The 18841-nt window shown below is 47.1% G+C and overlaps 1 protein-coding gene and 1 pseudogene across 1 annotated transcript in view; both read left to right on the top strand.

The window, feature by feature from the left end:
- The window catches only part of LOC141094157 (uncharacterized), a 51651-nt pseudogene extending 39235 nt beyond the window's left edge, over nucleotides 1-12416 (top strand).
- Nucleotides 1-18841, top strand: part of LOC141094147 (uncharacterized) — a 248201-nt gene that overhangs the window by 74565 nt on the left and 154795 nt on the right. The gene's annotated exons all lie outside the window — the stretch shown is intronic.

Below are 18841 nucleotides of genomic sequence, written 5' to 3'. Positions count from 1 at the left end.
CAGACCCAGAAATGCCCACACATCCTTTACAGTCTCGGGAGTAGGCCACTCCTGTATCACAGCGATCTTTTCCCAAGACAGTCTCACACCTTCGGTGGAGATGACATATCCCAGATCCTCAATCTGAGTGCGGAACAGATGGCGTATCTAGGGTTTCACCTTCAACCTGTATTTCTGCAGTTAGCTGAGCACTTGTCCCAGGCAGTACAGGTGGTGCTCAAACGATGTGGCGTACATGATGATGTCCAGGTAGATCAGGGTGGCTTTGAAATTCAGGTCACCCAAGCATCGCTCCATTAACTGTTGAAAGGTCCCAGGGGCACTGGCCAGGCTGAAGGGCATCCGATTGTACTCAAACAGCCCCATGGGCAAGATGAAAGCCATTTTTGCCCGGTCCTATTCTGACATGGGTACCTGCCAATATCCGCTGGCCAGGTCCAGGGTGGAGAAGTATTTCACCTTCCTCAAGGCAGACAAGGATTCCTCTATATGGGGGAGTGGGTATGGGACTTTGATGGTGCAGGCGTTAAGCTTTCGATAGTCCACGCAAAACCGCAACGTGCCATTTTTTTCCGTACCAGCACGATGGGAGTGGCCCAGGGGCTCTTGACTTTCTCGGATGACCCCTTTTCGCAACATTTGGCCCATCAGTGTCTTCATCTCCTAATCCAGCTGCGGGGGGATCTGCCTGTATCGTTCTCTGATGGGGGCTGTACCTTTGGTGGGAATTCCGTGAGTAATGGCTGTAGTGCAGCCGAAATCATCTTCGTTGCGGGTGAATACTTCCCTGTATTGGCCTAGAAGAACCTCCACTTGTTGCACCTGGGACTGACCTAGGCTGGAGAGCTCTGCTCACATCTGTTCCAAGATCACTCGCCCCTCTCGAGCAGGTAGGGGCTCCGAGGCTTGGGTCGAGTTTACAGTCACGGCCCAGGGATGCCCCGGGCATATCCCTAGCTGCAGCATCGGGGGGGGGGGGGTAGTACCACCTTTGGTGCTTTACCACCTTGGCTATTTTGCTGCGGGGCCCCATGATGATATCTTGGTCCTCCAGATTGACGCAGAGTATGAGCACTGTCCCCTGCCTCACAGTAGCCAGGGCGCGGGCCATCAGGAGCACCGAGGGTAACCGTTCCAAAAACGATGGTTCCACCTGGACTTCCACTCCATCCAAGGGCACATTAGCTTGAATGGGCAACGAGATCACTGTCTTGCCAGGTGGTAATATGGGAAAACAGGAGGCAAGAAACCAGGGCCCCTGAACTGCCCCTCAGGCTAAGGGGGTGCCCTGACTTTCCTTGGGGGTACACTTGATGGTAGTGAGGCCCAAGTCCCCAACCTGTCCCTATCTCCTGTTTAGCCCTGATCTAAACCTCCAACCCCCTCCCCAGGAGGTGAGACGGGAAAAAGTGTACTACACCAATAACACACATGGAAAGATAATCCTAACACCTGAGGGTAGAAATAAAGTAAAAACCAAACTTAACTTGCTCTGCTGCAATGCTCCTGGACAGCAGAGTTTAGGCACCAGAACAAGGGAATAGCTGGAGCTCCACTGCAACACAGCCTGCTACTTACTCCAGCTTGGTTGGTCTCCAGAGAGGAATAATATCACCAACAATGAGCTGCAGCACCTGGAGACCTTTTATAGGAAGAAGGGAGTGGCCACCGCCTGCTGACTAACTAAACATGTGATAACACCAGTTTCCACTGGGGGGAAAAGCCCACCAGCAGACTCACTAAACTTGTAGAAACACCAGCGGCCACCGGGGGCAAAAACCAATATTAATCCCCGAGGGCCAGAAAGGAAAAAGGTTTATATAAGAGAGTCCAAACTCTGACACAGATCCAAAAATGGATCGCGACACCCACAGCCTCGGCCTTCTTCTTCACTTCGGCTAATTCGCCTTAAATATTCTTTAGCTCCCGCCTCATTTCTTCCACCCATTGGGGTTCGCCCACTGCGTTCACGGAAGCTTCGATGCTCCGGGCCTTCCCTATGGGGACTGTCACCCCCTGCTCCGTTCCCGTGTATGCTCCTCACTCCCTATCTCGGAGAAGGACAGACGCGGGTTTACCCGCACACGCTCCCGCTGGGCCTGTTTCATCAGGGTATCCCATAGCCCGATCACTAAGAGGTCGCGCAATGTCACATCAATGGGCTCCACACCAACCCCATCCTTTCTTACAATCGCTATGTGCAGTTCCTGCAGAACATTCATATATTGAGTCACAATCTCCTGTTGTGAGTTCATTTTCCCCTTCATTACTGAGGCCCGAGGAACTCCCTCTTCTGGTAAAGAAAGGTAGTGAGCCTGATTGTCAAACACCTGAGGCTGATGATGATGACTGGCTGAGTGGAGTTACTGACTGGATATAAGGCTGCCGACGCCCTTCTGCCCTGCGGGTGATTTCTCTGTGGGATCCTTGGAGACCAGTCTGAATTCCTGCTCCTCCAAAGCTAAGTTTGCTGCTCGGCCTTTTGCTTTTGTGCTTTGACTTTGTTTTGCTTTGTTTTTCTGGATTTCTGCCATTCCCTGCTGGGGTGTGCTGAATTCATTTAGCTCTGTCTTCTGAAAATACCTGAGTGCTGATTTAGTTTTTGAAGCCTAGCTGCTTCAGGGCCTTTTTCATATCAGCTTGTTGGCTTATGTCTTTGATAGGGTTTTGGCAGATTGCAGACAGCAGCCTCCTGTCCTTTCCTATCTAGGTAGTTTTGGGCCCCGTCTTTGCTCAGTCTATCTTTCTGTCTGTGTTAGTATTTTCATCTTGCTTCACCGTCATTATATGTTGGGGGCTGCCTATTGCTTTGGGGTCTGCTCTGGGGCAGTTTAGATTTCCCCTTTCTTTCTTTAGGCCTATGTATTTCTCTGGCTGTGATCGAGGGGTCTAGGGCATCGTAGGAACCCCCCACGGCTACTGCTAGTTGTGTTGATAGGTTCAGGGGTCTGCAATCTGATAGTTGCCAACTTCTCTGGTTTTCTGGACTTAGCTTGTATTTCTACTTTTGCCTCCTTCGGTGACTCATTCATAACAATCTCCCCCTCCTTCTGCATCCGACTAAACAACCGGGTCCTGAGCTCCCCTACGTCAGTGGGGTCCCCGTGAGTCTCCTCCAGGACCTGCAACACCCTAGCGAAGGTATTCAGCTCCCTGGGGGGTCATAACATTACGGAATTCTGGGCCTCCCCGTCCAACACCATAATAGCCACTTCAGCCTCTAGGTCAGGGGCCATCGGATGCATTCTTAACAACCCCCGCATCCGCTCAGTCCAGCTCCAGAGCATGGTGTTGCTGCCCGTGAACTTTGGAAAGTTGTTCAACATAGCCTCCAATGATATGCTAGACCGTGGGCCACCCCCAGCCCCTTGGTCTGTCGCCTCCACGCTGGTAGACTGCATCCTGCCGACTATGCCAAAATGTGGTCAGCTATTGATTCTCGGGGCTAAACAGTGGATCGAACAACGGTGAGTCACTTATCGGTCTCTGATGTCCTGCAGTGGTGGCGTGCGGGCAATGTCCTGGCGGTGCCGAAGCCGACGTGTCCAGACGAGAAGGCGGTGCCGGAGGACCTGGAGGAACTTGTGCTCCAGTGATGCGGGATGTTCAAGGGCTCCGCGTCGCTCCTGTGGCCAGGGCTCTTACAGTGGGGGGTGGAGTGGAGGATTCAGAGGATCCCAGGGAAGGGGCCTCAGCTGCGGTGTCTCCCTCCGAGTCTGTCGGGACTGGTGGCGTCGAGCGCACTGCCCGCGAGTGAGTGCTGTCCGATGCGCGGGAGGTGCCGCGCCTGAGGGTGCACTGTGGTCCGCGCTCTGCAGCGGCCCTGGAGGAGGCTCCTGCTCCGGTCGCACAGTTCGAGTCGTTCGCCCTGTCAGGTGGGGCAGCGCTGCTGCAGCAAGGATAGTGCTGACTCATGCCTGAGGAGAGACGCCAGCTCGGCTCCTCCCTCCTATGTGCAGTCTCTCTTCCTGCCAAGTGCCCCCTGTTTACGTGTACCGCTCGATTTATAGTCGACCCGCCCCCTTCATCCCTGGTCAAAGGTCGGTCCTGATCTGAAATGGCACCCCCCGGGAACACGGGTGACAGTCCCCCTAGTTCCGGCCCAGAAACACGATCGGTCTTCTTCCCCAGACTCACTTCCCTACACCTACAAGACCAGGTCCAGTCTTTCTGAGAAAACTTCGCTTTTATGATCAACAACATTAAATGTGCAATGAGGCCAAGTGTGAATTTCTTTAAAATAACAACAGAGTTTCCCTTTATTCAGACTTTTCGATTTGTATTAAAACAAACTAATTTCAAGGAGGATTGTGATAAGCTGCAGGAAAACATTACACCCGTGCCATGATATATCTCTAAGGCTCATGGCAGTAATATACATTTATTCACACCTGCAGGAGATGTGTTGGCATGGCTCAAGCCCTGGTTTCATGGATTCACTCCACGTCATTATTACTGCACAATATCTCTTGAAATGAGTACTAATTCTTTCTCTACTCTTTTGGTCAGGACTCACAGTATCTCCAGTAGTCCACCATAAATGAGTGCAACTCTGGTTTAGTGTTGGAGTTTTCCCCTCATATTTACATTGTTGTTGTGAATGTAACATAAATTTTTACTCTGTCTTTTTTACCTGTTCATTCTGTATGATAGTTTGACTGTGGTGGAATCGACCTGCCTCACTTATGTGAGTCTGTAACTCCCTGATCGCCTTAACCAAAAGCTCTCCATCGCCTCTTCCAAATGCCTAAGATCTAAATTTAATGTGAACCTGTCAGCAGGATTGTGCACGGTAACCTAGTGACAGTGTCAGGTCAGCGCTGTTGTACTGATTACATTGATACATGGATTGATGAAATCCATTTGTGGCTGTGGGCGAGTTTTATGTAGTTCTCTGCTTACATATTCATCTGTATTGGCTTATGAGATGTCACTAATCCCTCAGTGACCTGTCACCTATTTTACATAATTCCTATAATTGTGTCATCGCTGGTGACATTTTGCTGGATGTAATTTTTTCCCTCCCCCATGACAGCACGGCACATGAGAGAAGGCATCCGCTTCCAGGAACAGGAAACCTGTAGCAGAGATAAAAGAAGGGGGCGGCACCTCTCTCCTCAGTTTTGGTTTCCTGTTCCTGCAGGTGGATGCCTATGGCAGGCCTACATACCTCCAGGAGGATCCGCCTCTGATGTGTCCGGTAAGGAGGCTGAGGTCCGTGTGGGGGGAAAGGCAGCTGGGCACGGTTGCGCGCGCCTGTAATCCCAGCCAGGGGGGGGCTGTCAGTGCCGCACTCATCCCCTCCACTGGACTCCCTGGCGGCCGCTCCTGTCGGAAGGCTGGGCCAGGAGGAGGCGAGCCCATCACGACGCTGGTGCCGACTGAATGTAGGACGACTTCCAGTCGCACGGGAAGTGACGTCACACACCAGGTGAAGCCGGTGTGCTGGAAACTTCCGGGAGGAAGCTGATCCAGGAGCACGAACACAGCTCCCCCATATAACTGAGTGCACTCAGGCGGCGGCAGCAGCTGGATGCATGGCAGACCCCGCAACTGAAGTGCGCACACCAGAAGATCCAGAGGCTACCGTGGTACCCGAGGGGTGGGTGTGTGCCTTTGTAAGGCAAAACATGTGTGGGTAATGACATCCTCTATGTCATGTCTCCCCCTAGGCAAAAAAGGCCACCTCCAAACAAAAGAACAAAGCATGTGCTTTATTCAGGAAAAATCTCCCTAAAGCGACTCTGTCGCTCATGTATTAGAAAAACAGTGGCCGAAGGATCTCCGTCCTTACTCCAGAATATAAAAACTATTATCCGGGATGAGGTTAAAACCACTGTGAAGGAGCAGTTAAAGCAGCACACTGCGCTCAGCTCCGCCAAACCCACCCCAACCTCACCCCTCACGGAGATTCAAACGGATGAGGACTCAGAGGAAGAGCTGGGAGAGTTAGCCCCCTCTGATGACTCAGACCTGGACTCCTCGGATGAGGAAGAAGGTCACCCTTATTTTCTATCCGAGGGTATCGGAAAGTTACTCAAGCTTGTTAGATCTACCATGGGGTGGAAACACCTAGGGAGCCGCGAACAGTACAGGACTCCGTGTTCAGTAATTTAGTTTTTCCCTTCCACGATAATTTACTAAATTTAATCAAAAGGGAGTGGAAAAAGCCCAACAAAAAGATGTCCATACCACAAGCACTTAAACGTAAATACCCGTTTGATAAAGAGGTATGTGAAAAATGGGGGAAAAAGTACCTAGACTGGATGCTGCTATCACCAATACCTCCAGAGGGATAGCTCTGCCATTTGAAGACATGGGTGCCTTAAAGGACCCCCTTGACAAAAAAGCTGACTCTTTTCTAAAGTCTGCCTGGGAGGCGTCAGCATGGTCATTCAAACCTGGCATAAAATGAATGATAAAAAAATGAATGCCCAAGGGAAAGGCTGCTAGAAGAGATACCTTCCCTTCAGAAAGCGGCAGGATTCCTGGCAGATGCCGCAGTGGACTCCGTCCGAGATGCCGCCCGTGCATGCGCCCTTTCAAACTCGGGTCGCAGAGCACTATGGTTAAAAAATTGGGCCGCAGATTTCCAGTCTAAGGTTAAGCTCTGTGCAGTCCCATGTGAGGGACAGTACCTCTTCGGAAAGGCGCTAGACGAAATCTTGGAGAAAGCGTCAGACAAGAAGAAGCGATTCCCACCACCCCCCCTTCTCTAGGCGCCGTTGGGGTGACGCCCCATCATCCTTTCGTGGATCAGGGAATAGAGGGGGCTGGGGCCGCTCAGATGACAGATTCATGGGGGGCAGACCCTGGAGAGACAGGAAGGAAAAGGGATTCCTCTTTAGTAAAACCACCCGACACCAAACACCAATAACGCCAGAATGGCGGTGGGGGGAAGGCTTCGGTTTTTTGTTCACCAGTGGGAAGCTGGTGCAATTTTATCGGACAACAGTACGGCCGTAGCCTACATAAACCGACAAGGGGGTACACGGTCAACATTTCAGATGGCAGAAGCCAAAAAATTATTCATGTGGGCAGAAAACAATCTTCTGTCCCTGACGGGGACACATTTGAAAGGGACAGACAATCTTCTGGCCGACTTCTTAAGCCGGCATGTATTACACCAGGAGGCGTGGTTCCTAAATCTGGAGATATTTGGGAAGGTCTGTGCCATCTGGGGCACATCAGAAGTGGACCTGTTTGCCACAAGAAGGAATCAGAAAGTAAGCAGGTTCTACTCTCTAAACCCAAGAGAACATCGAGAAGGGGTAGATGCACTGCTACACCGCTGGGAATTTCGCCTAGAATATGTATTTCCCCCAATTCCATTAATACCAATAGTCCTGAAAAAGATTCGGGAAGACATGAGTATGCCTTATAGCGCCTTTCTGGCCAAAGAGGGCATGGTTCACATGGCTCAGACGCATGTCTATCTCGGACCCATGGATCCTCCCGGATATCCTGAATCTACTTCACCAGGGCCTAGTACTACATTCTCAAGTGCACAGACTCCATCTCACTGCATGGAACTTGAGAGTGGACTCCTTTTAGCAAAAGGATTCTCAGGCCCCTTGGTGACCACCTTGCTTGCTAGCAGGAAAAAGGTGACCTCAGTCAAGTACAAGAAAATTTGGGAAAGGTTCCTGGAGTTCACGTGCCGACAGTTATCCGAAACGAGCCAGGAAGTTCCAATAAAGGAGATCCTGGATTTCCTCCAAAAAGGGCTAGAAAGAGGGTTGTCCACAAGCACCCTAAAGGTGCAAGTATCTGCCCTGGGTGCGTTGTTTGACAAAAAACTTGCCGATCACCCTTGGGTCTATAGGTTCATTCGAGCCTCCTTCACAACCAGACCCTCGAAATTACTGACTAAGGTCTGGGATCTAAATTTAGTATTAAACGCCCTAACATCTCCTTTCGAGCCTATTACTTCCATTTCGGTAAAGGCATTAACATTGAAAACAGTACTCCTGGTTGCCCTGACTTCAGCTCGACGTGTCTGTGAGCTGCAAGCTATCTCAGTAAATCCCTCATACACTAGCTTTCTGGATGACAGAGTAATCATAAAAACTGACCCCGCCTTCCTCTCGAAGGTCAATTCCAAATTTCACAGGGACCAAGAAATAATTTTGCCCTCGTTTTGTGCCAACCCTAAATCCCAGGGAGAGCAAACCTTTCATTCCTTGGATGTCAGACGTTGCCTACTCCAATATATAGAGGTCTCAAAATCATAGTGACAGTCTTCAGCCCTTTTTCTCTCCTTCCAGGAGTCAAACAGGGGAAAAAAGGCCTCAAAATCAACCATTGCACGATGGCTACATATGGCTATTTCACTGTCTTACTATTCCTCAGGTCAGACTCCCCCACTTTGTGTAACGACTCACTCTACAAGGGCCATAGCCACATCCTGGTTCGAAAGGGCAAATGCATCTGTAGAACAGATTTGAAGAGCAGCAGTATGTTCTTCACCATCCACTTTTTTCCGTCACTATAGGCTAGATCTAGGGCTCTCGAATCTTGCCTTTGGGAGAAAGGTGTTATCTGCTGTTGTCCCACCCTAGAAGTTTCTTCTATTTCTTCCTCTCATGTGCGGTGCTGTCATGGGGAAGGGAAAAAATGATAATTACTTACCGGTAATTTAATTTTCCAGAGCCATGACAGCACCACATAGATTCCCGCCCTATCTTGGTGATGGTTGTGTGATGCACAAATAAATGTATATATGAGAAAAATATATATAGAAATATATAATGTATAATATATCAAATGAAGGTGGATAAGAGTGACTTAATCAAATAAAAAATACATGTCAACTAATGAGGCGGTTACCTTGCATACTCTGAAACAAACTGAGGAGAGAGGTGCCGCCCCCTTCTTTTATCTCTGCTACAGGTTTCCTGTTCCTGGGGGCGGATGCCTTCTCTCATGTGCGGTGCTGTCATGGCTCTCGAAAATCAAATTACCGGTAAGTAATTATCATTTTTTTTCTAAGCTTCACTATAGCCACAATTTTATATGCATTATCAACAATAACATCAACACTATTATATGCATTATGTTAAATAGTGGGCAGGTCACGGAGGGATCCGTGACCTGTCATAAGCCAATACAGATGCATATGTGATCAGAGTACCACATAAAGCCCCACCCACAGTCCCACCCCAGAGCACGAGAATCTCATTAACTGAAAACTACAAATACAGATTACGCAACGACCACAAGACGGATTTCATCAACCAAGGTATCATGGTAATCAGTATATTGGCGCCGACCTGACAGTGTCTGTAGGTTACTGTGCAAAATTCTGCTGACAGGTTCCCTTTAAGACATCTCAGCTCTGCACTATTATACACAGTTCTCTTTAAATGTGTAATATTTCTTATTGAAACTCATCTGACAGAAAATATTGGACCTTACAATAGTTTAGATTTTAAAGTCACCGAGCCCCATACACTATTTACATTTATATTTATCTGGTGATAACTTTGGAATTATTCACAAAGCATAATGGAAAACAAATGGATCTTATAAATTATTTTCCAACTTCACACAGTACCCTATATACGGTTGTACACTACTGTCTGGGCACATGACAGTGTTAAGAAAGAAGCACTATTTAGCTATTTGCATGCAGATCTAGCTGGAATATTTTTCAGACACAATGTATTAGGAGCACTGTTCGTGGTCACCTGGCAGCTTAAAAGATGTCCACCATGATTATGCTTGGCACTTTCTTCTCTGCTTTCCATATCCCAAGGATTGCCTTGCTCATTGTCCTTTAACACCTTTACATGGATCTGAACTTACAAAGGGACCTGTAGGTTTGGACCATGGTGTTACCTGCTATTTTGTGGTATTAGATGGCAAGAAGAATAGTGGTAGCTGGGTCAGAACCAGAAGGACAGAAAACAGAATCAAAAGACACAAGAGTAGTCAGTAAATGGGCCACGGTCACAGCAGGAAATAAATGCACAAGCCGCAAGGTGAGCACAGAGGACTGAACCAGAGGAGAACAGCGCTGTATCTGACATATTCCGGCAATGTGCTTTGAGCTTTAGTAGGGTGTGGTACTTTCCAATTCGCTGAAGTATGGAGTAGATTGCTCCAGCTGGAGAGCAGGAACAGATCCCAGATGAGATTGGACACACCATATGCAGAAGCCCTAATATAACTAAATGACAGAAAACCAGAATAGTCCAAATCCCCATAAAGTGATTCCATTTTATAAATTAATTCACGGAGGGTTATAATCTATAGGAGGACTGAATATTTTGACTACACAGCCACTTTCCGGAAATTAACACGTAGTGGATGTTGGAGAGTGAAAATTACACATTTGCCATTTTATTACCCAACACATAGTGCCCAGATTGTGCTCCAGGAGACACACACCATAAATTAAGTGGATTCTTCTCACTATAGTATTGCTAAATACAGGGATCCTAAATGTTGTGTGAGCACACTGCAAGGCTCAGAAGTGAGAGCGGATTTTGCTGGTTCGGTTTATAGAAACCTTGTTTTCAACAGCCTTTGAGCCACTAATAGTGTGGGAACCTCTGTTTTTCCATTGTCAGATGATGGACCTGAGTGGGGACTTGTTTTTTGTGAGATGAGTATTGGTATTATTTTCGCCTACATACATTGATTGGTTTCTTTTTATTAAATATTTGGGAGGCAGAATGAAAAAACAGTTGAACATCACGCACTACTGGTTCATTCAATAAGGTTTTCTATTAGACTCTGAATTGTTATTGTCCTGGTAAATAATTAAAGTTTTTTACATAGCTTGCCATTTTTATGGACAGTTTAAGTAGCAATGTTAAAAAATATAAATTTGAAGGATATTTTATAAAAAAAATGTTTTATATCTTAGCAGATGAATGTACCAGGAGATCAAAGGGACAGCTGACATCTTCAATTTTTAAATCTGATGATCTTGAGATCCTACAAGATACAACTGAAGTGATTGCTGTTACTCCAGATATACCATCATCCATTCACAGCAAAGATCTGTCATTTGATCCTATGAAACAGGTCCCATCTTCTGATTCATTACCGACTACAAAGGAAAATCAAAGTCACAAAAGAGGCATGGAAAAACAAACTGCTTCTAAAGCAAATAAGTCATTTTCATGTTCAGAATGTGGGAAATATTTTACATGGAAATCACAATTTGTTAGCCACCAGAGAACTCACTCAGGGGAGAAGCCGTTTTCATGTTCAGAATGTGGGAAATGTTTTAAACATAAAGCAGGGCTTGTTTCTCACCAGAGATCTCACACAGGGGAGATGCCTTTTTTCTGTTCAGAATGTGGGAAATATTTTACATGGAAATCACATTTTGTTAGCCACCAGAGAACTCACACAGGGGAGAAGCCGTTTTCATGTTCAGAATGTGGGAAATGTTTTAAACAGAAATCAGAGCTTGTTTCTCACCAGAGAACTCACACTTTGGAGAAGCCTTTTTCCTGTTCAGAATGTGGGAAATGTTTTAAACAGAAACAGCATCTTGTTAGACATCAGAGCAGTCACACAGGGGAGAAGCCTTTTTCCTGTTCAGAATGTGGGAAATATTATGCAGATAAATCATATCTTGTTATCCACCAGAGAACCCACACAGGGGAGAAGCCTTTTTCCTGTTCAGAATGTGGGGAACATTTTCACTTGAAAGTGCTTCTTGTTAGACATCAGTGGAGTCACACAGGGGAGAATCCTTTTTCATGTTCAGAATGTGGGAAATGTTTTACTCTCAACAAACATTTGGTTAGGCACCAGCAAATTCACACAGGGGAGAAGCCTTTTTCCTGCTCAGATTGTGGGAAATATTTTGCACAGAAATCACATCTTGTTTACCACCAGAGAACCCACACAGGGGAGAAGCCTTTTTCATGTTCAGAATGTGGAAAATATTTTAACCGGAAATCGATTCTTGCTAGACATCAGAGTAGTCACACAGGGGAGAAGCCTTTTTCATGTTCAGAATGTGGGAAATGTTTTAATCTTAACTCACTTTTAGTTAGGCACCAGAGAATTCATACAGGAGAGAAGCCTTTTTCGTGTTAAGAATGTGGGAAATGTTTTAATCTTAACTCACTTTTAGTTAGGCACCAGAGAATTCACACAGGGAGAAGCCTTTTTCATGTTTAAAATGTGGGAAATGTTTTTAACAGAAATCAGAGCTTGTTACTCACCAGAGAATTCACACAGGAGAGAAACCTTTTTCCTGTTCAGAATGTAGGAAGTATTTTGCAGAGAAATCAAATCTTGTTAACCCACACAGGGGAGAAGCCTTTTTCATTTTCTTAATGTGGGAAATACTTTACTTGGAATACAACTGTTAATAGATGTCACATAGTGGAGAAGCCTTTTTCATGTTCATAATGATGGAATTGTTTTAACCAAAATTAGTTCTTAAAGGGGTTGTCTCTTGTCATTTATCATGTTTACTGACAAAAGGATAAAACTAAACTTTATTAATTCCAAATGTAAAATTATACCCAAAATTCACCCCCTGAAGGTTAGTCAGAAGGTGACTAATAGAGAAAACATTTACCCCACGTCTCAGTATATAGGGTGAGGTGATGTATCCACATGCACGCTCCAAGCCTTGCCTCTCATTTCTAATGGTTTCGTTGTCCTCTCCGAAGGCGAATCATCAGGAGACATTATTTAATATTGACCAATTTTCAAGCAAGACAAGACAAAGAAAAGCTAAAATCATGTATCATGTTATCCGAAACAGTCAGAAAACTAGCCATATATAGGAAGACCCCAGACTTCAAACTATATACTTCGTAAGTTTTTCTTCATCTGGTCTCTCTTGAATATAGGTCAATATTAAATAGTCTCTTGATGAGTCGCCTTTGGTGAGGACAACGAAACCCATAGAAATGAGAGGCTTGGAGATTCAGTGTGTATATGTCACTTCACCCTATATACTGAGATGTGGGGTATATGTTTTTTCTATTAGTCACCTTCTGACTAATCTTCAGGGGTGAATTCTGGGTATAGTTTCACATTTTTCACTTATTTTTTGCATGCCGAACTGACGTTTTTAATGAATACCATTTTAGTGCTGAGACGATCTTATGATCGCCTGTTATTGCATTTTAATGCAATTTTGCACCAACCAAACAATGTAATTCTGTCATTTTTACTTTTTTTCTTGTTATGGCATTTAGAGATCGGGTTAATTCATTCTACTCCAGCCACAGTGGGGGCTGCTCATCCTAGACCTCAGTCTCAGCATCATGCTCAGACTCGTGCTGTTCGCTTGGTTTCTGCTGGCCTTCCAGCCAAAGCTATGGTAATCAGCAATAGGCGGTAGGCAGCGGCAGACAGACGCTCCAGAGGCTAAGTCCAGAAATCACCCTACTGAGCATGCTCGTGAGGTGGCGACCTCTCGTTGGTGATCAGTCGTCAGCTGCTCGGGTGATGTGGCAGTTACGGATTGGTCCACAGGCAAGGTCATGTAGAGCCGGTGCTCTAAGATCATTTGTGTCATGTATGTTGGTGGATACATTACCACTCTATGCACGGGTGCCTCTTCCAGCACAGCGATTGTGTGTTTAGGCAGGCAGTGTAGGGTGGGAACTCCCGCTTGGCTTAGCATCTGACTCCGGGCTACTCCGGTCGTGTGTGCTTTAGCACAGCCGAATGTCAGAGCATGCACAACCACCAGCCTAGACTTCCCCGTTGGGAAGTTATAGGGACCCCAACTAGCATCATTATTGCTTTACTCCTGTGTCGTCTAACAGGGTATAGGTCTGAGTGCTTTCTTTTATAGTACCACTCTGTGGAGTAACAGAGCTGGATACTTTGCGCTCTGTTCACACTGAGTGACCTTTAACTCGGTGTGTTTATAGTGCTTGCTCGCAGCCTCTCTTTGCCATTGTTTCACTAGCTGCAGTTTTCCATCACTGCACGGTGGACCCCAGGTTGTAATCACACTTTATCATAATTTATATTTATGCAATTCACAAACCCTAGCAGTATCTTAGCGCCAGGCTCTGGCTAGCAATGGTGGACGAGCAGCGTTTACAGCGATACATCCAGCAGCTGGAGGGCAGGTTGTCCGCTCTAGAGCGCACAACTACAGCAGTGGATGTTACCGCAGTAGTGGCTCATGCACCCAGTGAAGCTGTAAGCAGAGTGTCTGTTGCCACCCCTGTTCCATCTCTCACGCACTTCCTCTACCCGATTCTCAGTTGACAGCACAACTTCACAGGGATTCGTGAACCAGTGCGCTATTCATTTGGAGCTACTGGCATTATGTTCCCCGTCAGAGCGGCCAAGGGCGTTGGAGTGGGCTACGCCACTGTGGGAGCATAATGACCAGGTGGTTCAGAGCATCTCTCATTTTCTGAGTGCTCTGAAACAGGTCTTGGGACCTCAAGTTACCCACGACGACGCTCTCAAACTCTTGGCGTTAACCCAGGATTCCTCCATGGTCAGCCAGTTTGCCATACAATTCCGAACTCCGAGTTAGATTGGCCGGATAAGGTCCTAAACACTGTATTCTGGAGGAGGCTTGCTGATCATGTAAAGAATGCTCTCGCCACTAGGGAGATTCCGGCCACACAGGAGGACTTAATATCAGTCTCCACCCGCATCGACCTTTGGCATGCCGAACGAAGGCTGAAGCGAGCCCAGTGTCGGCAGAGGTTTCGACTGGCTCCAAATTTTGCCAAATCTCTGTAATCTTCGGCACTGTTTAGCGAGCCTGTGGAGGCCTTCGAGGTCTCTCAAGTGGATTTTATTTTCCGTTCTGCTCCCTCACATCTGACCTGCCATGTTTGTGGGCAAGCAGGCCATTACACCTACAGGTGTCCCCAGTGGCAGGGAAAACGACAGCGTCTAGTGGCTATCGGAGGTGGCTCACTAGACATGGCAGAGATGTCCTGCAAGCTAACTTTTGGGGCGACACTCTTGCGGGTCGACCTCTTACACTACTGAGATTTACGTGGATTCCGAGGCTGAGGGTAATTTTATGTCCTCCATCTTCGCCCAATGGCACGCAATACCTCTAGTAATGTTCACCAAGCCTGATCACCATCCGGGTGCTAAATGGGTCCATGCTATCCTCTCAGATAACACATGAAACCATTCCCTGGTAATGCTGTTCGGTCTCTGTAATGCTCCTGCCGTCTTCCAAGACTTCATTAACGACATCGTTCAGGAGTTATTATCCACCTCGGTAGTAGTATATCTGGATGATATGCTTATTTACTCTCCAGATATTGATGTTCACTGAAGAGATGTCTGTAAAGTCTTTGAACTTCTACGCGCTAATTCCCTTTTCACTAAATTAAACAAGTGTGTTTGAGCAGGAATCTTTGCCTTTCCTGGGGTACATTATCTCGGCCAAGGGGTTGGCCATGGATCCTGCCAAACTGGAGTCTGAAGAACTGGCAAGGGCTGCACTCCCTTAAAGCGGTGCAGCGCTTTATGGGGTTTGTCAACTATTATCACCAGTTCATTCCTCACTTCTCTACCCTAGTAGCTCCTCTGGTAGCCCTCACCAAGAAGGGAGCTAACCCCACGCAGTGGTCAGAGGAGGCTTTTACTTCAGTGAAGTTCCAGTTCGCAAGGGCTCCTGTGTTACATCGACCCGATGTGGATAAGCCCTTCATTCTGGAGGTGGATGCCCCTTTCGTCGGTGCGGGAGCAGTCCTATATCAGAAGGATTCTCACGGTCGGAATCCCCCATGTTTCTTCTTCTCTAAGACCTTCACACTGGCGGAAAGCAACTATTCCACTGGGCATAGGGAGTTACTGGCCATGAAGTTAGCCTTCTCTGAGTGGAGACATCTCCTAGAGGGAGCCTGGTATCCCTTTCAAGTATTTACTGACCACAAAAATCTGCTTTATTTGCAGACGGCCCAGTGGCTGAATTCTTGCCAGGCCAGGTGGTCCTTATTCTTCTCCCTGTTTAAATTTACTCTTCATTTTCTCTCTGGGGAGAAGAATTTACTTGCCGATGCTTTTATCCCATTCCGTTGTCTCATCCGAGGAGGGAGACGAGCCATGGCTTATTGTCCCATTGGAGAGTCTTCAAACAGTGGCTCTGGAGCAGGTGCCTCTGGGCAAATCCTATGTACCACCTAACCTGCGCCCGGAGGTCCTTTCTTGGGCTCACTCTTAGGAGTTAGGAGGGCATTTTGGCATCAAAAGGACCACTGAGCTGTTGGTGAGAATTTATTGGTGGCCTCGGAAGACATGGGACGTAAGAGATTACATTCAGGCTTGCGTTTCATGTGCCAGGAATTGTTCTTCCCAGCAGAGACCCGCGAGCTTGTTACATCCTTTGCCGGTGGCAGATAGCCCCAGGGGGATGGTTGGGATGGATTTTATTGTGGACTTGCCCAAGTCTCATATCAACAGGTTTTTTTGGGTGGTCACTGATCATTTCTCCAAAATGGTACATCTAGTCCCTCTTCCACGCGTGCCTTCAGCACGGGCCTTGGCGGTACTGTTCGTAATGCATATTTTCCGCCTTTACAGGATGCCTGACAAGATCGGGGTCCCCAATTCGCGTCTCGGTTCTGGAGGGAGCTTTGTCGGCTACTTAACATCGAGCTCAATCTCTTTTCGGCATACGATATCGAGACGAATGGGCTGGTGTAGAGGGCCAACCAGACTCTTGTCACGTACCTACTGCATTTTGTTTCTGCCAGACATGATGACTGGGCATCCTTGCTGCCTTGGGTGGAGTGTGCTTTAAATAATGCCATCTCTGTTTCTACTGGGAAGACGCCGTTTCCCCTTAATTAAGGTCAGCAACTGCGTGTACATGTGCCCATGCCCATCTCGTCCTCTGATCTTAGGGTAGTGGATTGGGCAGTGGAGGCTTGGAACATCTGGGATCGCACGTAGGATGCTATTAAGGCTTCAAAGGAGAGACTGATAGCCGACGCGCATCGCCATCCCGCTCCGGTTTTTGCCCCTGGAGATTTAGTGTGACTCTCTGCTTGTAACATTAGGCTGCGTGTGGAGTCCACTAAATTTGCTCCCTGCTATCTGGGTCCTTTCAAGGTTCTTGAACAGGTGAATCCTGTGGTATCTTGCCTCAGCCTTCCTCCACATCTGAACATCGCCGATACCTTCCATGTCTCGCTCTTGAAACTCGTATATATGACCCGGTCATCTGGAACCCGTGCCAGGAGCTCGGATACGTCCGAGGACAATTTCGAGGTCAATGCCATTGTCGGGTCTAAGGTGGTGCATGGCAAAAAATTCTTTTTGGTGGACCGGAAGGGTCATGGGCCAGAGGATAGGACCTGGGAGCCGATTGAGCACATTGGTACCCCCCAGCACATTGCAGCTTTCGAGTGTGATGAATGTTGCCAGGGGGATCCTGACAGGGGGGTAATGTTAGGCCCCGGGATTCTCCCACTCTCCTATTCTGCTCCGGCCACAGTGGGGGCTGCTCAGCAAAGGTCTCAGCGTCTTGCTCAGAGTTCGCTTGGTTGCTGCTGGCCGTCCAGCCAAAGCTATGGTAACCAGCAATGGGCAGCGGCAAACATGCTCCAGAGGCTAAGTCCAGAAATCATCCTACTGAACATGCTCATGAGGTGGCTGACCTCTCATTGGTGGTCAGTAGTCAGCTGCTCGGGTGATGTGGCAGTTCCGGATTGGTCCACGGGCAAAGTCTTGTCTGACTGGACTTGAACAAAACAAATAAAAAGATCTCTGGAGGGCACACCGGCGCGCTAAGATCATTTGTGTCATATATGTTGGTGGATACGTTACCGCTCTGTGTGCACATGTGTCGCTTCTAGCACAGCGACTGTGTTTAGGCAGGCAGTGTAGGGTGGGAACTCCCGCTTGGCTTAGCATCTGACTCCGGTCGTGTGTGTGCGATTAGCACAGCCGTGTGTCAGAGCAAGCACAACCACCAACCTAGACTTCCCTGGGGGGCAGCTATAGGGTCTCCCAACTAGCATCGCTATTGCTTTACTCCTGTGTCATCTAACAGGGCATAGCTCTGAGTGCTTTCTTTTAGGCTGAGTGCACACGTAGCAGAAAATTTCTGCTGGAAAACCTGACTCCCTTCCCAGAAACAGCGCGTTTTTTTCTGCGCGTTTTTACCGTGGTTTTTCTGCGGTTTTTTACGCGCGTTTTCTAAACGCATAGAAATACTCAGAAACGTGGAAAAATTTGCGAAATTAATGAGAATGCTGCGTTTTTTACCGCTATGCGTTTTTTTCGCGGTAAAAAGCGCATCAATGTGCACAAAAAGTGGAAAATGTATAGAAATGAATGGGAAGCTTATTTTTCGCGGTTTTATAGCGGATTTATTGGAAAATCTGCGGTAAAAACCACGAAAAAAAACGCTACGTGTGAATACAGCCTCATAGTACAGCTCTGTGGAGTAACAGAGCTGGGTACTTTGCACTCTGTTCACACTGAGTGACCTTTACCTCGGTGTGTTTATAGTGCTTGCTCGCAGCCTCGCTTCGCCATTGTTTCACTAGCTGTAGTTTTCCATAACTGCACGTGGACCCCGGGTTGTGATCGCACTTTATCATAATTTATATTTAGTGTGATCCACAAACCCTGACATCGGCCGATTCTGAATGCGGCAATACCAAATAAGTGTTATGTTTGATTTTTCTTATTGTTTTATTATGAATGGGCTGAAAGGGAGGTAATTTGAATTTTTTTTTTCTTTTTAAATATTTTTAAACATTTTTTGTTTAACTTTTGGCATTGTGAAGACATACAGCATTGTATCTTAATTAACCAGATGACTATTTTTAGCAAACCAAGAATAATAGAATGTTATCTATATGTTGGGTTTCAAATTTAAGTGTTGATTTATGGTTGGTCAAGAAAACAG

The sequence above is a fragment of the Dendrobates tinctorius genome, unplaced genomic scaffold, assembly GCF_039654945.1.
Source record: "Dendrobates tinctorius isolate UK_male_01 unplaced genomic scaffold, ASM3965494v1 ptg000063l, whole genome shotgun sequence".
NCBI classification, from domain to species: Eukaryota; Metazoa; Chordata; class Amphibia; order Anura; family Dendrobatidae; genus Dendrobates; species Dendrobates tinctorius.
Note: the sequence above shows the minus strand (reverse complement) of the source record. Positions and strands in the feature narration are given on the sequence as shown.